At 36.9% G+C, this 24,126-nt stretch overlaps 1 protein-coding gene across 28 annotated transcripts in view; it reads left to right on the top strand.

Annotated features, from left to right (window-relative positions):
• ZBTB20 (zinc finger and BTB domain containing 20) overlaps window positions 1–24,126 on the top strand; it is an 863,676-nt gene that overhangs the window by 178,170 nt on the left and 661,380 nt on the right. Inside the window, exon 1 of one of the 28 annotated variants that reach the window (XM_070792828.1) lies at window positions 10,212–10,230. The exons of the other annotated variants lie outside the window; for them this stretch is intronic. The gene's annotated coding sequence lies outside the window, so the exon portion shown is untranslated. Of the gene's footprint in view, window positions 1–10,211; window positions 10,231–24,126 lie in introns of those variants that run through there. 28 annotated transcript variants of the gene reach the window in all.

Below are 24,126 nucleotides of genomic sequence, written 5' to 3'. Positions count from 1 at the left end.
TCAAAATGATATTTTTTTTTCTAAAAGCAAAAATTAAGTCAGTTCAGTTCAGTTCAGTTGCTCAGTTGTGTCCGACTCTTTGTGACCCCATGAATCGCAGCATGCCCAGGCCTCCCTGTCCATCACCAACTCCCAGAGTTCACTCAGACTCACGTCTATCGAGTCAGTGATGCCATCCAGCCATCTTATCCTCTGTCGTCCCCTTCTCCTCCTGCCCCCAATCCCTCCCAGCATCAGAGTCTTTTCCAATGAGTCGACTCTTCCCATCAGGTGGCCAAAGTACTGGAGTTTCAGCTTTAGCATCATTCCTTCCAAAGAAATCCCAGGGCTGATCTCCTTCAGAATGGACTGGTTGGATCTCCTCGCAGTCCAAGGGACTCTCAAGAGTCTTCTCCAACACCACAGTTCAAAAGCATCAGTTCTTCGGCGCTCAGCTTTCTTCACAGTCCAACTCTCACATTATATTAACTCAGGGTAGAATTTTTGAAAGAAAAAAAAAATTTCTGAAGCTAATTGTAAGCAAATTTTTATTTCACCAACTATGTATGTTTCCTTTCCCATGCAGTAAGGTTCTTGAGGGAAGGGAATATGCTTTCTTCATTCTTTCTGTTTAGCTCAGACCAGATACTTAATAAATGTTCATTGAATTGATCAACCTATCAATAGACTTAAAGAAACTAACTGTAGTAATAAATTCTACTCAAAATTTGTCCACAACACAAGCCTAGCAAAAAAAAAGGATTCTTAAAAAAAAAATATATATATGTCTACTAAATTTCCTTTGGGTCACTGCTACAGGATTCCCTCTAGGTCTGAGCGTTTGTTTTCATGCTTATTGTGACAGCTCAGTAAGGAAAGAAAAGTTTTGTCCTATATGCTACAATGAATTTAAATTCAATTTTAATACAAAACAGTTTTTAGGTGACAAAAAGAAAGACCAAACCAAACCAGTGACTTGTCAAAGAAGTTTTATATCTTAATACTAATACTTATATCTTAATACTTAATACTTTGATGACACTAAAGGATTACTTGTCTTAGAAGTGTTTAATACTCTAAATTTACATTATCCACTAGTGATGATAGTACTTAGTATGAAACAGCTTTTTCTTTGTATTGACTTACCCAGGATCTGAAACCTAGGCAATAATTAGTCTCTTAAATGGATCTGTTTGGAAAGCATTATAAAATAAGGACTCCCTTCCCAAAGAAAGGTGCAGTTGTATTAAGGCTGCACTCATTTAATGGTGTCTCAAGTGAAACAGGTGTCTTCCCCACTTTGTTCTCCTGGAGCAGCTTTATAGATCTAAGCACTGCATATACAGCACACAGTGGCACTATTAAAAAATCAGAATGAGGCCAAGGGAAAATTCATCTAGGATCCACACACCTACATGCAGTTAGTAAACAGAGACACTAACTCTCATTAAGCATAATTAAACCTAATATTGACTGTAAACTGTTACTTACCTTAAACTTCTCTGTAGAGAATGTGGAAAGGGATTAACCTAGCAGATTGGGACATTAATAACTACCTCTTTCACATTAAAGTTACCATCAAGAAGGGCTGTATTCATAAATAAAACATAGAAGGGATTGAGAGACTGAAAATATGTAAATTTACTTTATAAAAAGGAAAGAAAAGCCTAATTTAAAAAAAAAAAAAGTGAGCTGTGCGCGATGCCAGCCCCAGCAAAATGGAACTCTGGCTAATCATTACCAAAAATAAAAAATAAAAAGCCTGAAATAATCACAGAAATGTGTCCTTGCTTTCTGACTGACAGCATCTGCTTCACAGGAGACTCCAGTTCAGCCAAGCCCATTCTTTGTCATGCATAACCTCCTCCACTGCTGAAACGAATGTGAGGTTTGAGGAGAGGATGAAGGAACTTAGGAGAAATAGGATTCTTTCCTGTTTTTCTCCAGTTGTTAATAGCTCTTTATTTATGAAATTGATTATAATGATTGTATAAATGTTGTTTCATTTGTCAGTAAGAAGTCACAGTGCTGTTTTTTGTTCAGTCAAAATGGTTTGGTAACTGGTCTCCTGCTACTATTTAATAATCTCCTTCTTGGGTGCAATCTAAAGAGTGTGTTGTGAAGGATATAAAAATGTCAGCTAAATTTAAGATCAACTGTTAAGTTTTTATATTATACTGCTGCCCCAAGGGGGGAAGCTAGGATGCAGGAGATAAGAATTTAAAGAGAAAAGAAAAGTAATGACAATACAAACTTACCTACCAGCCTCAGACACATCTTTGAAATCTATCATCCTGTCTGTTTGCCGTGAATGTGTGCTATGATCTATTACTTGTTTTCCATCACCATTCCAATAAGGAACCATATACTCATTTCTGGACTTTCTTGTTACTTAACAGGGTGGGGTTTTTCTAATTTTTGGAATTGAATCTCACATACAACCTTGATTATGGTTGTAGTATTAAACCGTACTTTAGGTAATACATGTTAGGCCCATAGGAACGTCTTAGTGCTAGCATGCTAAATTTTATCGTTGGTGAACACCAGAGGGGTATAGTAGTTGTGTATGTAGAAAAGAGAGCTTAGAAATTAAGCCTGGAGCATGTATTCATTTTTTTTTTTAAGAGACTGTGAGGTTTAATTTTAGAATAAAACCCCTAATTTTTCCCCTGAATTTAAAGTTAGTTTCACAGCTTATGACATGAACTAATGAAATAGAAATAATTAATGGACAAAAATCTATCCTTCATTTCCCTCATTGAGCAAAAATTCACAGACTGGTTGGTTGACAGAGGATGAAGAAAAACAGCAAGAGTAAGAGTACTTCTATCCTCCATTCTTGTAGCAATCGTGACATTATGAAATAACCATAACAATGGCACTCTTATTAATCAGACATATTTATACAGAATTAGTGTTGGCTTCTGCTCTATATTACCTTTAGTTTTACATGAACTTTTATTATCTGTGCATATCAAAAGAGACGTGGTGAATGAACAAAGAAACCCTGTTATGAGACAAGTATTATTTGACATTTTGGGAAGCTCTTATTATAGGGTTTCCTCTTAAGTGAGAATAACGGGAAGGTTGTCATTAGTTGCACTATTACAGACACTCTGGATTTTTAAAAACAGAAACGGAGCCCACTTTTTTCCTTGAAGAAGATTCATTAGTTAGAATAATTCTAATGATCTAAGACTTCTGAGACTTGGGCCCCTGTTCTTCTTGCTTATCATGTGAAAAAATGACCCCATAAGGCATCTCTTTAGATACTTTTTCCTGTGGTTTACAGAGCAAAGTTTAGTGTATGGTTCTCTTATTTTTTTTTTTTTTTAAGATGTATCATCATATTCAGACTTTTGGAAAATCTCTGATTAAACCAAAATACAGATGACTTGCAAGGTCTATACCTGTACTGGAATCCAGATGCCTGTTTTTTGTTTTTTGTTTTTTTTCATCCTAAAAGAGGACAGCTCTAAGTAAGTTCATTTGAGGTCTTGTCCAAATCCCATGGACAGAGGAATCTGGCGGGCTACAGTGCAAAGGGTCACAAAGACACATCTGAGCAAGTGCCATGTATGCACATGGCAGGCTCATGACAGGTATGACTGGGAATTATGGTGGGAAAAAAAGCCTGACTATGGGTAAAATTTAATCATCTCTTAAAATTACAGGAACTGTGTGTTCAAAACCTGACCAGTTGCCATGTATTTATTTTTTCTAGAGTTTAGGATAAAATTTTAAGTCCGAAAGTGAGAAAAATAGGTGAATCACCACAGCTGCAATACATCATCTGCCTGAATAAGGAGAACAGTGGTTCTCAAAGTGGAGAAAGTAGAGATCAAAACTACCACCTGTGGGGTCTTTTGAAATTAACCTTCCCCAAGTAGACAATTATGTGTATAGACGCTTGTCTGAGAGCCAAAAATACTAGAAAACAGTTTACCAATTGATAATTAGGCTGCTTTTAATCTTTTAAAGTTTAAATATAGAAAACTGAATAGCAATTTTTAAATCACAGAATGTTCCTCTATCCTTATCATATCTTCCTATTTTATGTTAACAGAGACAGAATTTGGGGGTTCAGTGAAAAAAGAGCAACCCCCCCACCAAAATAACACATAAACGTTCAAGAAGAAAAAAAAAAACAAAGACTGTCAAGTTTGAGGTTTGAATACATGTAAAACAGGCCAAGTTTTCTGAACGAGCCACAAAAAATCATTAAGCTCTTCTTAATTACCCATCTATGTTGCACAGCAATAGAGAAGGACCTTTTCTGTATCTTGAAGTACTTAAACTGAATCCTTTAAAATTATTTCCGTGTTTTTGACTTCTCATGTTTTCTATTATACTTTTTAAATTGGATGCCAAAAAGACAGGCAAAGTGATTTTACCTGTGGCCATTCTGCCATCTCTACATAGGGGGATACTTAAAACCTATTTAAATAAATAGGAGAGATCATCCTTGTTGAGATTCATGAGATTTCTTGGCTTTAAACTTTAGAATGAAATGTCTTCTCATTTTAGGGACATTAACCGAACTGAACATTTTATACAGGTTCACTATATACGTTTTTTGCTACTTATAAGGTACTTATTGCCCAAATAGCACTTGAAGGTGGTTCAAAGCAGAATATATTTGCATGTTTAAATCCTGACCAGATTATGGTGTATGGGAGCACTCTTCAGTGTTCTGGATATTACAGGTATGCAGTACTGACTCGTCTTAAATGCAGAGAAGCTGAGGTCACTGAGGAGAGCCACCAAATTGAAAGGTAGTTCAGTAAACTTCTTTTGCATCAGAATGTAATTCATCTTAACTTTCACATATATAGTTTTCAAGGAAATAAATTCACTGGTGACTTATAAATCACTAATTTTATTTAGCAACCAATTATACATATATACATATATACATATATATATATATATATATATATATATATATATGAAAAGGCCCTGATGCTGGGAGAGATAGAAAGCAAAAGAAGAGGGCAGTGGAGGATGAGGTGGTTAGATAGCATCACTGACTCAGTGGATGTGAATTTGAGAAAACTCAGGAATATAGTAAAGGACAGGGAAGCCTGGAGTGCTGCATTCCATGGGGTCGCAAAGAGTCGGACATGGCTCAGTGACTGAACAACATATATATATATATATATATATATATATATATATATCTCCCACCTATGACCTAATCTAAAGCTAGTTATATTTTGGTATAACACATCTTTGGTAATAATTGCATCCTTTCATTCACTGCAAAACATTATTAGTGCTAACTTTGTGCAAAGCATAGAGATATACAAGTGAAAATATAGGGTATCTGCTTTCAAGAGACCTATGGGTGGCTGAGGTCTCAAACACAAAAAAATTCTATAAGTATTAATACTTTAGATCAAATCAGATCAAATCAGTTGCTCATTCGTGTCGGACTCTTTGCAACCCCATGAATCACAGCATGCCAGGCCTCCCCGTCCATCACCAACTCTGGGAGTTCACTCAAACTCACGTCCATCGAGTCGGAGATGCCATTCAGTCATCTCATCCTCTGTCGTCCCCTTCTTCTCTTGCCCCCAATCCCTCCCAGCATCAGAGTCTTTTCCAATGAGTCAACTCTTCGCATGAGGTGGTGGCCAAAGTACTGGAGTTTCAGCTTGAGCATCATTCCTTCCAAAGAAATCCCAGGGTTGATCTCCTTCAGAATGGACTGGTTGGATCTCCTTGCAGTCCAAGGGACTCTCAAGAGTCTTCTCCAACACCACAGTTCAAAAGCATCAATTCTTCGGTGCTCAGCCTTCTTCACAGTCCAACTCTCACATCTATACATGACCACAGGAAAAACCATAGCCTTGACTAGACGGGCCTTTGTTGGCAAAGTAATGTCTCTGCTTTTGAATATGCTATCTAGGTTGGTCATAACTTTCCTTCCAAGGAGTAAGCGTCTTTTAATTTCATGGCTGCAGTCACCATCTGCAGTGATTTTGGAGCCTAGAAAAATAAAGTCTGACACTGTTTCCACTGTTTCCCCATCCATTTCCCATAAAGTGATGGGACCGGATGCCATCATCTTCATTTTCTGAATGTTGAGCTTTAAGCCAACTTCTTCACTCTTCACTTTCACTTTCATCAAGAGGCTTTTGAGTTCCTCTTCACTTTCTGCCATAAGGGTGGTGTCATCTGCATATCTGAGGTTATTGATATTTCTCCCAGCAATCTGGATTCCAGCTTGTGTTTCTTCCAGCCCAGCATTTCTCATGATGTACTCTGCATAAAAGTTAAATAAACAGGGTGATTTAAGAGGGGCCTAAAAAGTTATTATGGGAACATAATATCTACTTGAGAGATTAAGGAAGGATTTACAAAGATCATATTCAAATGGAGTTTTGAAAGATTAATAGATTTGATAGGTGAAGGGTGGACAGAGGGTGAGGGTGGGTGGGTAGTTGCACTGAGAAGAATATTCTAGGAAAAGGTAACAGTATGCATGAAGGCCCTGGGCAATGAAAGAGTCTTGCTCAAAAAGAAATGGCAACTGGTTTAGTAAGGCTTCATCTTAGGGTGGAAGTAAGAAGTGAGATTGGATGGGTAATGTTGATCAGACTATAAAATGCCCTAAATCCTGTACCAGGGAGATTGGGTTTTATCCTGTCACTATTGATCAGCCACTGGAAGACCAGTATAAGATGATGTATTTAAGAGTGGAAAGACAATGATCCACATGATGATCAACTGGGTTTGGAATATGGTGGAGGAATTATAAATAAGCCAACTTCTTGGATTTGGTGAATGAAAGGTTCATATATAAGGACAGAAAATGCAACTAGCTACTGCTCTCTCTCTTCCATATCTACACTCAGACTTCACCAGAGACATGTTTATATTGTTTCCATTTCCTAACCAGTGCAATCATCAATTCACCCCATCTGCCTCCAAGACCTGTATCACTTCACCAATGTAACTCTTATTGAGATCTCATTGAGCATTTCATCTTTCTGACCACTTCATCCTTTTTGAAATGCATTCTGCCCTGTTTTCTATGGCATCAGTCTCTTCTGACTTTCTTCCTAAGCCCCTTGTTATTCCCTTGATATCTCTTTTGTCAGCATCTTTTCTGATATCCAGTTGTCAAGTGTTGGTAATCCTAAAGTCCAGATCCAACAGGCTTCTATCCATAACCAGTATTTTTGGTGTCGGTATAGCCATAACAAATTGAGATGTTTTTAGAGGAGGTACTATAATTATTTTAAGGTCTTTTTTGGGGGGATCATCTTTCAAAGGTTCTATTTAAATATACAGTCTTGTATTCTTTATTATGGGCTTCCCTGGTAGCTCAGCTGGTAAAGAATCCGCCTGCAATGTAAGAAATCCTTGTTCGATTCCAGGATGGGGAAGATTCCCTGGAGGAAGACATGCAAGCTATTCCAGTATTCTTGCCTAGAGAATCCCTATGGACAGAGGAGCCTGGAGGGCTACAGTCCATAGGGTCACAAAGAAAAGGACACGGCTGAGCAACTCAGCACAGCACATATTATGCATACTTGCCCGCTAAGTCATTTCAGTCGTGTCGGACTCTGTGCGGCCCTATGGACTATAGCCCACCAGGCTCCTCCATCCATGGTATTCTCCATGCAAGAATACTGGAGTGGGTTGCCATGCCCTCCTCCAGGGACTCTTCCTGATCCTGGGATCAAACCCACATCTCCTGCGGCTTGTGCATTGCACATGGGTTCTCTACTGCCAAGCTACAGGGGAAGCCCATTCTTTATTACAGTAATATAGTCAACCACATGCCTCCCGGCAAACTCTTATGGTAAATTCATTTGATAACTTTTGTTCTAATTTGTACATCTTATAAAATCTTCCTGATGTTTATGCTTTAATATTAGGCCATTATTAATCTTCCTTGAATCTCAGTTTCTTAATCTATAGTATATGAGGAGCCATACCAGCTCCTTAGGATTCCATGTTGCTATGGCTTCATATTTTACTACCTGAAGAGGTCAGTGAACTGGAAAGGATGTGAGGCTATCACTTTGAATTACATAGTCAAAGCTTATACAAACAGTTGTGTGTCTTTTCTATTATACATCTATACTTCACATTTTACTTCCTATTTTAAGATAGTTCCATGCTTGTGGAAATATACATATATATTCCTAATTCTGTTTACTTAAAATTTTTTGCACATTTTTTCTTTGAACTGTTGATCAAAATATTTTTTAACATGTGAATAGATTTTATATTATAATTACTGCACTAACCAATGCTTATTTAACCCCACAGGAAACCCAGATATGAGAGTCTCAGTTAACCAAGTGAGGTTTAAGATTTTCAAGTGTCTTACAGTTTTGTGCATATTTCCCTTCTTTGTCTTGGGTTAACAAGGTTGCTTCTAAACCCTTTCTTTTGTGTTTAGATCTCATTGCCAGTGTATTTTCAGTTCTCCATAAAAATGGCCACTTTAGAGTCAGGTTGGTTAGATATTCAGGACAGTTTTCTTCTTAGTCAGATACCATTTAATGCTAGTAATTTATCTGTATTTAACTTATTAATGAATTTTAGGACAAGCTTTGTATGTGTCATGATTTTGAATCCAGAACCTCTAAGTTTGTCTGCTTCAAATCATCTGAGGCGTGGGAATCCACTTCATGCCTTCCCTGTGCATGTGTGTATGGGTGTATGCATTTTCTTAGTATGTGCGTATACATTTTTATTATTAATTTAATAAAAATATCTTTGAATTTCTGCATACTACTAGCTGATTTAGTCCATTGGTGTAAAAAAATGAACAAAGTTGAAGTAAGAGCAATAAAAGAATTCTCACTTGGTTTTGGTGTTGCTGTCTCTGCAAACTGGGCTTCATTTTCCTTCTTATGGATTTTATTTATTTAATCTTAACCTATATCTAATGGATTTTCTTTCTCAATTTGCATAATTTTTACTGGACATTTGCAGTGTGCAGTCTATCTGGATTTATCCCCAAGATCTTTCACTACGTGGTCTTCTTTTACTCATTTGAGCAGTCTTGCCACTTAAAACAATTAAGCGGTCTTTCTTTCCTCATATTTCTGTGTTCATTTTATCATTTAAATATACAGTATATTATTCTCCATTTCCACTTTTATCCTCCTTCATGTCCATCTTTTTGTTTCTTCACATTTTATCCAATAAAATATTTGAAGGTAAGCTGTAAACTGTGTGATTTTCTGTTTTAAAAACACTCCTTTAGGGTTTGTTTGTTCATCTCTAACTAATCGTCCTTTGGTGCTCATTATGAGATGTGAGGGAAGTGAGAATTCTATTCAGTTCCTCTTGGGGTCCTGGAAGGAAAATAGCTGGGTAATTTAGACTTTTTGTGAATTTTAGGTTCTGGTCTATTTAAATCTTGGTTTACATATAGTTTGGTCCCCGGCTAGCCAGAGATTGGAAATTTTGTGAAAAATTCAAATGCCATTTTACCATTTCTAAGTAATTTATAAATTTAGACTACTTCTCTTGATATCTTCAGAATATCTATTATTTAAAACTTGGGAGAGCTAATTTATCTGTAAAGACTATACTCTGCTCCAGAGAAGAAAAAATTCCCCTACTCAAGTGCAAATGTAAATATTATGCTTCAATGGGATGTTACCAGCAGATTCTGTCTTTATTTTCAAAATTTTATATATTATACTGTTCCTAGATTCTGTGGGTAAGAATGACAGATGAAGCATTATGAGCTGTTTATCACTGTCGTAAAAAATAAGTCATAGGAAGTAAATATCTGGACTCTAAAAAATATTACAATTTCAATTCTTTAGGCCAGAGACCATAATTTCTCCTTATTGGATCCTGTCTATAGAAGAGAGAATCCACCAAAGAGTAAATACTTAGTCAACATAAACTGATGGTGAAAATTCCTGAAGTTTAGCCTTGAAAGGGAGCTTTATAAAGTGTCTTTGTAGCCTGAAGGAAAACCTCCCTCCTGGAATGCTGTGTATTAAAAAGTACAGATACTTGTGCATTTTTAGTACATTGTGTGGGGAGTGACATACGTGGAACTCCATTAATAGCAATTTATGTTGTGTTCTTTTCATTTCATTTTGCTAATGAATTTAGTATCAGATTGATGGGTGCTTGGAACAGAAGGCTTAATTCGCAGTTTAAGTAGAACAGTATATATTTTCCAGATAAGGGCCTACAAAGCGATCTCCATTGGAAGTGAAGCTCTCCATACAAAAGGATACTTGGAAACACTCTTTTCAGCAGGTATGAATTGAGTTAGAGGTCTTTGACCTATAAATTCACATTTCTTTATAGAGGGGGACATCACCTCCCAGGTAGCATTTGGAAATGGGTGGTTGTTACAATGACAGGAAGCACTATTGGAATTTAGTAGATAGGGAAAAGACATGACCTTAAGTCCTACAATGGGTGAACTAATTACCTAAAAGGTGGCATGCCCAGCTCTCAAAGCCAATATTTGGGCAATCAGAGAGGTATCACTTACAGTTAGTAGTTTTCAAGCATTTTCATAAGCCACAGAAAGAAATGCATTTAAATCATGACTTTGTATGCTCATGTAGATGTATATATATACACTGAAACAAAAATTTTACAATATTTACCCTTTCTATGCATGATGCCATTTTTCCATTCTATCCATGATACCAATATTTTCCATTCTGTCAATTTTATCTCATTCTATCCTATTCTATGTTTCCTTTTCTTGTAAAGTCTAAAACCATTATCTTAATTTCAAGACCACTGGACAGTTTAATGTTTTAGATGTCTTTAAATTTCCTAGTAAGATCAGGATAAAAGACAAAATAACTTGCCTTAGTATGCCTTGATTTCCTTTTATTCTAAGCAGAGTTTAGAATTTCAGTATGAGACTGTGGTCCAGATTTCTTTGGGGGAGAGGCCTGGGCCTATATGCCAGCAGTCCTGATATAAGGCCTAATTGCCACCTTGCCCCTCTGTTGCTAAGAGATAGGGAAGGGATAGGGGTGATAGCTAGGGAAGGGAAACAGAGAGCACTACCCCAGCTCACTGCTGGCATTTGGATCTAAAGACTCAAAGTTGCCCCTGTGGTACATATTAGAAACCACATGGTGTTATGTAAAGGTACAAAGTTCAGTGAGATGAGAGTAAAACTCTCTGCTCTTCCTGTCAAAGTGAGTCATCTGTAAGCTGTGGGATGGTGACTTGGCATATTGGGTCTCTCCCTTGCATATTGTTGATTGAGGCAAATGTGGAGTCAAGTAGCCTTCATGATTTGGTGCAGTGTCTAATTTATCATGGTTGTATAAAGTTAACCAACATTCTTGGCTTCTCAGAATATTGTCAGAGTGTTAGTTTGTCAGAGTATTTTTAATCAGCATAGTTACTGATGGCAGTTCAGTTCAGTCGCTTAGTTGTGTCTGACTCTATGTGACCCCAGGGATTGCAGCACGCCAGGCCTCCCTGTCCATCACCAAATCCTGGAGTTTACTCAAACTTATGTCCACTGAGTCAGTGACATTGATGGCAAGCCTACCGTTATACCTTAATTTTCTTCATGTCCTTTACCTAAAGTGATTATACCAATTATATCCTCACCTGAAGGAGAGAAAGGTTAATTTGGGGAAACAAAGCAGCCCTAATGATTTCAGTATGTCTTCCTCACAGAGGTCCATTGTTTGTCTATTTTTAGGATACCTACCCTGCTGTCTTGGAGAAGGCAATGGCAGCCCACTCCAGTGTTCTTGCCTGGAGAATCCCAGGGAAGGTGGAGCCTGGTGGGCTGCCATCTATAGGGTCGCACAGAGTCAGACACGACTGAAGTGACTTAGCAGCAGCAGCAGCAGCAGCAGCAGCAACCCTGCTCTCTAAAGTCGTAAGAAAACCTACAGAACAGGGTTTAGTCATGCAGAGGGGAGCTGAGCATGGGTAATTTTCTGCTATCATCTTCCTGGTCCATGTGGTATTCTCATGAGTATTTGTCTATCTATCTGTTTGACTGAAAAGGCCAGGATTTAACTTAATCTTTTGCTTTTGTTGGGTTGACCCAGTGATGAGTGCAGAATGCCTTGAGTTGGAGATTTATATTTAGGGAGTAAGATCATAGCAATCATTTCCTCATCCTATGAGCTGAGTTTATTAGCACTTTTTGCACTCTTAGTATAGTATGTTCTTATCTGGTTGTTTAGAGACCTTGGTCCTATTTGCAATAGTAGAACACATTTAGTATTAAATATTTAGCATTATACATGGTACTTCAGATGCATCTATAAAGTAAAACAACACTGCTGCTGCTAAGGCGCTTCAGTCGTGTCCAACTCTGTGCGATCCCATAGACGGCAGCCCATCAGGCTCTGCTGTCCCTGGGATTCTCCAGGCAAGAACACTGGAGTGGGTTGCCATTTCCTTTTCCAATACATGAAAGTGAAAAGTGAAAGTGAAGTCGCTCACACTACCTGGCACCGAATTTTAAAAGGGATTTAAACAATTCAACTTAGTATGTCACAAAAGTTGCCCTTTCTTATTTCGCTCTTACTAGATTCCTTTCCGAGTTACTTTCCACTCATTGTTTTGTGGAAATAGATGCATTTATTTACAGACAAAATAAAATGTGTTCTCCTCTTTCCAACTTTTAGTTCAACTTTGCCCAGATAAACAGAGTTCATAGAAAGCCAAAGTTAGAGATGGAGTGATGCAGTGACAGTTCTCCTTTCCTTTCTTCATTTGGAGCCACCATTTCTTATTTGAAGAAGGTGACTTACCAGTGTCATAACCAACCCTTACAATGAGAAAAAGGTTACCTGTGAGACATCTTTGTGGATGATGTCAGGGCTGAGTACAAGAGCTAAGATAATTAAGACTTGTCCCTCTTGAGTTGGGCAGCATGAAAAGAAACAGTGACTTTTTAAAATTTTGTTCAAGTCCTTTGAGAGTAGTTGTCATTAAGTCAGTGAAGCCAAGATCAGAGGACAAACCCAAAGCACAGTAGTGCAGCTAACAAGTGAATTCAATCCAAAAGCTAAAAATGAAGAAAAGCAATGTGGAGAGAAAGCAAAACATTTCTGGGAAAGCTGTGTGAAAAGAACTGAGGAAACTGTATCTTGTTTATATTGGTCCTAACCCCTTGGCATATGAATAGTATGTCTGACTGTTCATTAGGGTGCACAGATAGGTAGCAGGAGGCTGTTTTTGTCACCGGTTACTGCCATTTAGGAAGTTGCCCATGAGATACTGGAGTTGGAGTTGTCAGGATTCATCCACAGTCATGGAATGTCTGATTACCCTGTGCTGATAAGGGGCTGAATGCTTGATCTCCAACACACTGCCTTGGGGAGATTTTTCTATGGGATGAAGCAGAGTTCCAGACTTCTTGGTGGCCATGATCAAAGTGCTTGAGGAGCTTTGTTCACAGCAGTGATGGCTGCAAGTGAAAGCATCTTTTTTCCCTTGATGTCCAAGATCAGCCAGAGCAGAGTGGGATCTATCTCCACAAGATTTTGTTCCAGACGGGGCCCAGTGAAGTTTTTCCTTTCCTCTGATATTTCCCTCAGGGAGTGCTTGGTTTCTAACAGTATTTGCTGTTGAGTGCGTTTGTTGTTGTTGTTGTTCAGTCGCTAAGTCATATCTGACTCTTTGTGACCCTAGGACTATAGCATGCCAGGCTCCTCTGTCCTCCATAATCTCCCAGAGTTTGCTCAAATTCATGGCCATTGAGTCAGTGCTATCTAACCATTTCATCCTCTCCTCCCCGCTTCTCCTTTTGCCTTCAGTCTTTCCTGACATCAGGGTCTTTTCCAATGAATTGGCCCTGCAAATCTTATCTTGCTTTGGAAGAGAACTGTGACTATTCAACTTTCACTTTTTCTCAGTGCTCTGTTGAAGCATGCTGGAACTGGTGCTTTTTAAACTCATTCTTTTCTTGGATGGATCTTTCTTGACTCCATAATCTCAGCTTAAATGATACTTCTTCAAAGCAACTTTCTTAGATCATCCTATCTAAAGTAGGACCCTTCTTTAATCCATACCATGGCACAGTGTTTACTTCTTTCTTAGCATATAGTCGTCCCTTTGTATCTGTGGGGGAATTGGTTCTAGAACTCCCAAGGATATAAAAATATAGGATGCTCAAATCCTTTACATAAAATGGCCTATTATTTGCATAAAATCTACATACATCCCTTTTTATACTTTAGATCATCTCTGGAAATTTTAAAAAATATTTTTGATGGGTGGGTAATTGTTTGAATCCACAGATGCAGAACCTGTGGATATGTAGGATCAGCTGTATATGGCTCCAGGAAATTGTAAATATCTGTGTCAATAATTACATTTACATTTATTATAATTGGTGGTATATTTGGATTTATGTCTACCATTTTTTGTTTCCTATTTATTCCTTCTGTTTCCCATTTCTTGTCTTATTTTCAGGTTATGTGAACTTTTTTATCATTCATTTTAGTTTATCTATTGTGCTTTTGACTATTTATCTTTATATATTTTTAGGGGTTATTCTATAGGTTATAATATGTATATGTAACTTTTCACAGCCTTTTTAGAATCAGTTTTTGTCACTTCAAACAGAATGTAGAAATTTAGTCGCCATATAAGTTCTTTTACTTTCAAAGTTTGCAATATTGTTGTTATATATTATCTTTGTGTATATGTGTGCTTAGTTGCTCAGTTGTGTCCCACTCTTTGCAATTCCATGGACTGTAGCCTGCCAGGCTCCTCTGGATTCCACCAGAATCCATGGGGATTCTCCAGGCAAGAATGCTGGAGTGGATTGCCATGCCCTCCTCCAAGGGATCTTCCCAACACAGGGATCAAACCCAGGTCTCCCGCATTACAGGTGGATGGATTCTTTACTGTCTGAGCCACATCTTTACATACACTGAAAACTGTATCAGATAATATGGAGATTTTTTCTTTCAACTATCAAACATATTTTAAAGAACTTAAGAGGAGAACAGTTCATTCTGTGCACTCATGTTTATCATTTCCTTTTGCTTTTCCTTTGTTCTTGATGTATAGAGTTTCCTCTGGTATCATTTTCTGTCTGCCTGGAGAATTTCCTTTAGCTATTCTTTTTTTTAATATAAATTTATTTATTTTAATTGGAGGCTAATTACAATATTGTATTAGCAATTCTTTTGGAGCAATTCTTCTGGCAACCAATTTTCTTAGTTCTTTTTCACCTGACAATATCTTTATTTCACTTTGATAAAGCTATTTTTTACTGTATATAGAATTCTATGTCGATAGTTCTTTTCTCTCAGCACTTTAAAAAAAAACCATGTCATTTTCTTCTGGCTTCTGTGATTTCTGACGAGAAACCCATAGTCATTTGGATCATTGTTCCCTTATAGGTAATGCGTAATTTTCTCTAGAAGATTTTAAGATATTTTCCCTGATTTTCAGTTTCCATAGTTTAGTTTTCGTGTATCCAGATATGGGTTTTTATCACTGTTGTTGTTATTATTGTTTGTTTCTATTCTGTTTCAAGTTTGCCATACTTCTCGAACCTGTATATTTATGTATTTCACAAAATTTGGGAAGATTCTAGTTGTGGTTTCTCCAATTTTTTTTTTTTTTTTAGCACTAAACTCTTTTTCCTTTCTTTCTGATACTATGATGACATGAGTGCTAGATTTTTTCTTATTATCTCACAGGTCCTTCAGCCTATACTGTTTTTCTCTTTGTTGGTTCTTATTGAATCTGCCCTGTTTTAAAGCTCAGTGTCTCTTTTCTCTATCATCTTTATTTTGTTATTGAGTGATTTTGTTGTTGATTGTATTTTTCCGTTTCAAGACTATTCCTTGTTGGAGCATTTTTATGATAGCTAATTTAAAATCTTTCTAAGATGATTTCAACATCTGTCTGATTTCAGTGTTTGTGATTGTTAATTATCTTTTCTCATGTGGGTTGAGATTTTCCTGGTTTGTCATATACCTAATAATTTTGGATTGCAACCTGGACTTTTTTACATTATAAGATTTTTGAATCTAACTTAAATTCTATAGAGAATATTGGTAATTTTGTTTTATTTAGTATGTAATTAATCTGATTAGGTTGAGGTCACAAGTTAAAAGCTGCCTTCTATGGTTTCAATGCCAGTTTTATTTTCAGTGCTTTTTCAGATGACTATGTACAGTGGTCAATTAATATGCTAATTTAGTTTTCAATTTCTTTTGAATACTGATTAAAATCAGATTTGCATATATGCAGCTTGAAATGAACCATATATAATGTAATATTCCATATATATATAGATATAATATAATATTCAATTAGTAAAACCAGTAGCAACAGATAAATATCAGTGTTTGTCCTAGAAGATCCAGTGCTGGAAACTGGTAAAATGAAGCAATTATAATGGAAGTTGAATAGTGACCTAGATGAGCATACCTACTTAGACAACTAGAGATTTATTTATTGTTATTAATAATTCATTATATTTTACACTGATGAAAATCTCACAAGTTGAATATATTTTGAAACAATGAAGATAAGTAAAGGTACTAATTAATTATTCCAAGGGCTGTAGAATGTTTAGATATCTTTGACTTATCTTCCCTTTTGCCCTGGTAATTAGAGACATATCTTCCTTTCTAACTTGTAAATTGTTTATCACACACCTGCTAACCAATTGCCTGTTTTAAAACTGCTATGATTGATAGAAATTTATGGCTCTAAGTAGTTTATACAAAATTTGGAAAAATTTTGCAAATCATGGATTCTTTTGATTTGAAAGTATTAAAAAACAAACTCTGAAATAGGAGTCAGGTGGCCAATAACCTAGCTCCAGTTTTGTGTTGCTGTCAGGCAAGTCTCTTATCTTCTTTGGATTCTAATTTCCTTCTTCATAAAATGAGACATTTTAAAGCATTTACCTTACATTTTCAAAAAATCATCATGAAGATCAAATAAAAAGATGTATTATAGAAGTCTTTTCTCAAAGTAAAAGTATTATGCAAATGTAGGAGATTATTGTTACCCTCATCATCATTCATTAGTGATACTGATGATAGTGGGTGACTATAGCACTGCTGAGAAGCATAAAACAATTTTGATACAAATTTTCTCTAGTTTGCCTGATGATAAAGTCTACTTTCCTATCCTACAACTTATTTGTATCCTTTGTATTTTTGTTCTGGTTATATTATTTTTTTTTATGGCACCAAATTCGATCTGTGAGTATTATGAGATCAATCAAATAACAAGCTTGGATTAATTCCTTGATCAGTAACAATGAGTTATAAATTCAGTGAATTTTGCAAACTGGGATAGGATTCTATCTTATTAAGAATAGGTCTCCTAAGATCCCTCCCTGAATGAATTTTACTCATTGTTGAGTGGAGAAGCAACAGTCTCTTGGAACAACTTACTGAATTACAAAGAAGAAACAGTTTGTCCTTAAAGCATTATGAAATTCAGGGAATGAATGATATTCACCCAAGGACAATTTTGTAAGATAAATATAGAATATATTGGTTTCTTTGAAGGGTCATGTATTATTTTAATTCATGTAATCATTAAATTAGTTACTTGAAGATCACAGATTATTAATGGATGATTTTTAAGTGAAAAAAAAGTATACATAGGCTGAATAATAAGATACGTATGCATTACATCAGAGATGTCATTAAAATATACCTGAAAAACACATTTGTGTAATTAGGGAGGATGACAGCAATCTATGAAACCTTTGCTTGTGAGCTTTTTTAACTTACATGCAGAGTACATTATGTGAAATGCTGGTCTGGAAGAAACACAAGCTGAAATGAAGATTGCCAGGAGAAATATCAATAACCTCAGATATGCAGATGACACCACACTCATGGAAGAAAGTGAAGAAAACGAAAGAGCTTCTTGATGAAAGTGAAAGAGGAGAGCGAAAAAGCTTGCTTAAAACTCAACATTCAGAAAACTAAGATCATGGCATCTAGTCCCATCACTTCATGGGAAATAGATGGGGAAACAGTGGCTGACTTATTTGGGGGCTCCAAAATCACTGCAGATGGTGACTGCAGCCATGAAATCAAAAGATGCTTGCTCCTTGGAAGAACAGCTATGACCAAACTAGACAGCATATTAAAAAGCAGAGACATTACTTTGCCAATAAACATCTGTCTAGTCAAGGCTATGGTTTTTCCAATAGTCACGTATGGATGTGAGAGTTGGACTATAAAGAAAGCTGAGTGCTGAAGAATTGATGCTTTTGAACTGTGGTGTTGGAAAAGACTCTTGAGAGTCCCTTGGACTGCAAGGTGAGCCAACCAGTCCATCCTAAAGGAAATCAGTTTGAATATTCATTGGAAGGACTGATGTTGAAGCTGAAACTCCAATACTTTGGCCACCTGATGAGAATAATTGACTCATTGGAAAAGACCCTGATGCTGGGAAAGATTGAAGGTGGGAGGAGAAGCGGGTGACAGAGGATGAGATGGTTGGATGGCATCACTGAATCTGTGGACATGAGTTTGAGTAAAGTCCGGGACTTGGTGATGGACAGGGAGGCCTGGCATGCTGCAGTCCATAGGGTCGCAAAGAATCGGACACGACTGAGCAACTGAACTGAACTGAACTGAAGTAAATTTCTACCCTGAGAGATTTTGACACACTGCAATATAGGATACCTTCCACAGTTTTAAGAGAGTCAGAAATGAATGAGTGATGTCCTGTTTTCTTCATTTGTAAGAATTAATAAAATTATAATCACACTCTGTCACTCACGTCCATATTGAAGAGAATCTAAAAAGCAATGAAATGTGCGATACTTGAAATATGTATTTACTATAAACACTTTTAGAATATAGGTATAAAGCATACAGTTTATCACATTATACTGTGATCTTTGATTTACTTGCACAGTGCATATGATGACTCTCAAAAAATTATTCAGCTATATGCTGGAAAATGAATATGCTAATGAACACACAGAGGAATATGCAGACAACACTCTTTAGAGTGATTGTAGAACACCTATACTGAATAGTCACAGAAGAGTGTATGAAATGTTAGTTTTCATTCAAGTACCCAATACCCTAATTAAAATTTTTACAACTTCCCTTTTCAGCTCCTATCTTTAGGTTTGTTTTATGTATGTTGGATCTATGAAGTTGTTTTCCAGAATCTTAAAGATAGTATTCTTCAAATTATTTTGGTCTTTTTTTCTCAGATATATATATATTTACATGTCCCTACTTACTTTACATTCTAAATTCTTAAAAATATTAAGCTTTTCCCCCTTATTTTTCATACTTTATTCTCCCAATTAAAAGTCATATACAAAATTTGGAAAACTTCAGAAAGCTCAGAAAACAATTCTTATTACCATTTTGGTTTACTTTCTTCCAGTCTTAAAAAAATATATCTTTAGAATATTTTAACCTTAATAATTATACTATATTGTATCTTAATTGTAAATTTTACTTAAAGTATAAGTATTTTTTTCATTTAATAGCTGTAGTGTATTCTATTGAGTAGATATACCACAGTTGGCTTCCTAGGTGGTGCTAGTGGTAAAGAACCCATCTGCCAGTGCAGGAGACATAAGAACTCGGGCTGAATCCATGGGTTGGGAAGATCTCCTGGAGGAAAGAATGGCTACCCCCTCCAGTATTCTTGTCTGGAGTATCCCATGGAGAGAGGAGCCTGGAAGGTTACAGTCCATGGGGTTGCAACGGGTCTGACATGACTGAAGTGACTTAGCACCCATGCACTCACTATAGTCACCCAATTCTTATGCTTGGACAAAAATTGTTTTCAGCTTTCAGTTATTTTAAAAAAGAACATGATGAGCTTCTTTGTGCATACAGCATTTATTTCTCCTGGAATTTAGAGTATTTAGTTGAGATAAATTCCTAGATTTGGAATAAAACCTTATGTGGTGGCCATAGAGGTGTCCTTTTTAGATGTCCTTTCAAAAGAGGCAGTTGTGGAGAGCACAGATGATTGACAGCCTCTAGCTGTCACACTTGGATCCATCACAGCATGTAGACATTCACATGAGAGGTGTACTTCTCCTGTGATGCTCTTGGCCCGGGAGCGTATCAGCAGTATTAGAACTGAGGCATCCCTGCACTGCAGGAGAGTCTTCTAAGCAGCCACTTTGCTCAAGGGTTCCCCACCAACCTGGCTGAGACTCTCTCAGAACTACTCTCCATGTGAAGCTCTTCCATCCCTCTTTCCTTTCACAAGGGCAAGACTTTCCTCGATGTCTGAGCAGATTCCTTGCCTAAGCCCCGCCTCCTTTATCACCCACAGGTTATTCTCCTTATAAAGATCTCTTAAGCCCGATGGCTCTTGGCACCAGAGGACCTAACCTGACACAGCGTATAATCATTGTTCAGTCTCTTGATATATAGGGTCCAGTTTACTTTCAAAGCACCTTGTACCAGTCTAAACCTCCATTGCAATGCAGCTTTTCAGCACTGTTCTTTTCTTTTTAAAATGTTCATTAACTTGATAGATGAAAGAATGCTATTCCACTTTTAGAATTTGTTTCCTTCATTAGACTAAATATCCCTTTTTTTTTCCATTTGAGACCTACAAAATCTATTCGTATTTCACTGAGAAACTTTTCTTATAATTCATAGTCATAATACTTTTTGCTGCATTTTTGACAGTGTATTTGGATGAAAGTCTCATTCAATATTCATTTAAAGTAGTTGGGGTAAATTAAGAATGTAAGACAAATATCATGATCATTCATTTACTCAAGCCTAAATTAAGATCACAGGTAATATTTATGTTTTGCTAGCAGTGGTAGTAGTGGAATCCAGGCCTACAGTATGTCTCCAGGAAAGGCATATAGTTTGACATTTCTATAATTAAAACGTGTGTGTGTGTGTGTGTGTGTATGAACATATCCATGGACATGCATGAGTAGCAGTTGTGTAAGTGTGCAGAATTTGTTGGAAAAGAGGTAAAGCTTAAAATTCCTTTACTTCCTTGTCTTATTTTTTTTCTGTTAGTAGTCTTACTTTTTTTTCTTTTGTTTTTCCTTCACTATCTTTTTCCACCTTTATTTCCAAGGTATCCCTGATCATCTGATATTTATTAGGTAGTTCAATTATGCACATGCCAATCTCTGTGTCCCCAAACACACATAGCTAATCAAGAATAAAACCATTTATTGTAAATTTGCCTCTAGAATGAGTCCTCCTTTCTCTGATTTTGAGGATGGATAGATACTCATTATGATCTGGTAGACAATTATAAAATGCACATTTAGAGTGTAGGTGGATAGAAGAGTACTCTGTGTTAGGTGTTAAGACTTTTATTTTACTCATTTAAAGACAAAGATTTAAATGTGCTTGTTTAAATTCAACAAGCCCTTAGAGCGATGAGGCCTTGGGGGTAAGAGGTGCTTAAAACCAAATAGCACAGGAACTGAAGAAGTAATTATATGCCAGACTGAAGATGGAGCTAAACAGAGTGAGCTGCTATGGGAACAGAGATGAAAAACTGAATTATATCCCAGGTATCCACAAACCAAGAAAGCAGACTGGGAAACATGCATCTTCCTTCATCTTACCAACTTTTGTAAATGACAAAGCTTTTCAGATGATTTGGTAATCTGATTACATCCTTCTTTTCTGCATTTTGCTTTAATCTAAACTTAAACATTTAATTAGAAGGTTGTTTTTAATGAAGAACACAAATATTTCATAATATAGCATATATTCAGGTTTTGAAATGATAAGAAATAATAATTGGAGTGGAATTTCAATGTCTTTATCTCCCTGAAGACCAGCTTTAAAAAGCCACCTCAGCTCCGTCACCTCTTCCAAAAGATGGCAATGGAAGGGAAGGGGGAAGGTGGGAATCATTCTGAGCAGATTTCAGGCGTACCAAAGCAGTGGGATTAATACTATATGAAAGACTTAACCCACTTTCCTCAGTTGCTTTGAACATAAGAGGGAGGAGGCAAAGAGGTATATATTCTTTGTTCCAAATCCTTTCCCAGGGAATCTGGTTTATGGCTTAAGAAGGCTCTAAAAAGCCTGGCAGGCTATAGTCCATAGCGTCACAAAGAGTTGATCATGACTGAAGTGACTTAGCACACACAGCACCGAATTGAACAGGAGGGATCAAAAGTGATCATAAGCCCAAATTGATTCTTTTTTCATTTCTTTCAAAATTGAGGGCTCATTTTTTGATGAAAGTGAAAACCATACCTATAGAAACTAATATAGTTAGGCCCATCAATGTGACTACTAAGAAAGTTATTTTACATTTCTAGAAACATTTTTTAGGCAACTCATTGTGAATATACAAGTATGCATTTTTGCCTCTGAACATTCTTTTAAAACTTAAAAAGTTCCAAATTTCTGTTGATGAGAAGTACAAATTCCATTTTAGAATCCAGTGTTGAAGTCTGGAGAAGGCAATGGCACCCCACTCCAGTACTCTTGCCTGGAAAATCCCATGGGCAGAGGAGCCTGGTAGGCTGCAGTCCATAGTGTCGCTAAGAGTTGGACATGACTGAGAGACTTCACTTTCACTTGTCACTTTCATGCACTGGAGAAGGAAATGGCAACCCACTCCAGTGTTCTTGCCTGGAGAATCCCAGGGACGGGTGAGCCTGGTGGGCTGCCATCTTTGGGGTCGCACAGAGTCGGACACAACTGAAGTGACTTAGCAGCAGCAGCAGCAGTTGAAGTCTGATTCTTCACAGCATTATAACAAAACAAAAAGTTCCAAGTTAACAATGGATTCCTGAGCTTCTAAGCAAGTATGTTTTGCTTTTTTTTTTTTTTTTTTAACACTAAACTGCATGCAAATTAAAAAGGACCACACTATCATACTTTATAGCAGACTAAATGGAAGTAAAGATAATGGCAAAGAAAGGGCCACAGTATGGTATGTCCTGCATGTGGCTTTCACTAAATTTACTCTGGTATGATGAGGAGAGAATGAGAGGACTCTGTTTATTTATTTATTCAGTAATTATTTATTAAACACCAATTGTGTTCTAAACATAGAGACTGTGGTTTGAAAACTTTTAAGTACCTGATCTGTAGGACCTTACATTCAATGGGGGAGAAAGGAGAAATATCAGGAAAGGGAATGTACAATTTCAATACAGAGCAAAGCACTGTGATGAGGGAACCTTAGATTTGGGAAGTGACAAGGTTAGTGAAGGCTTTCCAGAGACTGTAATAGAAAGCTGAGCCCTAAAGGATAATGAGGAGTTTGCCCAGCAAGAGTCTGAGGGAGGGCTGAGGAGAAAAAAAAAGAGTAAATCTCAGGCAATAGGAACACTGTGTAGGATTTTAATAGATCATATCCTTCCATTTCTTCAGAATTTGTGTGTTAAGAGAGATAGGTAGGGGCAGTTACATAAAAGGGGCAAAATCCCAAGGCAGAGGGCTCCACTGGTGAAGAGGTGGATGGATTAGCATTGGAGTAAGGTGGATCCTTTCCTGTAGTAATAGTAGGCAAGGATAAATAGAAGTGTATAAAGGCAGTTGTTTGTAAGTGAGATACCAAAAGTTGATATAATGGTCTTTACTTTATTTTCTCATTGGTACAGATAGCCAGTTTCTTTGCAGATGTTGAAAGAGGAGGAGTAGAAGATTTCAGGAAAGAACAAAGATCTGAAATAGCTGTCATATACAGAAGTAGAGAGGGAGGTGATTAGGGAAACCTGGAAGGATTTTTAAATAGTATTTAGGGTCCACCTATGTGGAGAGGCTGAGGCTGAGTGGTGGTTATAGTTAGTGAGTTCATGAGACCATCTTTAGCTTCTGAACTATACAAATAGAGAAGGCAGATAGTGAGACTGCTCCAGGATTGGGTTTTCACTGGTATTGTGACTCTCTCTATTTTTCTCCACCACTCATTTCTTGTCACTGAAGAGTTCTTATGACTGATACTCTGGCTCTCTAATGGTTTTCCTTTCCTGGATATTCAGCAAGTTTGGCTCAAGTTCTGGCCATGCTTAAAGTGCCAAAGATTTAATGTCCCTAGAAGATGCTTTAAGCAAATAACTAGTGGCAAGCTAGTGGATAAATATCCTAGCATCCCCACCCTTTATGTGGGATGACTGTGAAGCATGTTCTATCCTGTTTGCCAGAATAGTCCAAAAGGATTGAGCTCCAGTTCACTATAGTAGTAAGCCGCTTAATAAATGCACCCTTTATTGACTAACTTATT

This window comes from Bos indicus, chromosome 1 (genome assembly GCF_029378745.1).
Source record: "Bos indicus isolate NIAB-ARS_2022 breed Sahiwal x Tharparkar chromosome 1, NIAB-ARS_B.indTharparkar_mat_pri_1.0, whole genome shotgun sequence".
Taxonomy (NCBI): domain Eukaryota; kingdom Metazoa; phylum Chordata; class Mammalia; order Artiodactyla; family Bovidae; genus Bos; species Bos indicus.
The sequence above is the reverse complement of the archived record's forward strand: the minus strand, read 5'-3'. Positions and strand labels throughout refer to the sequence as shown.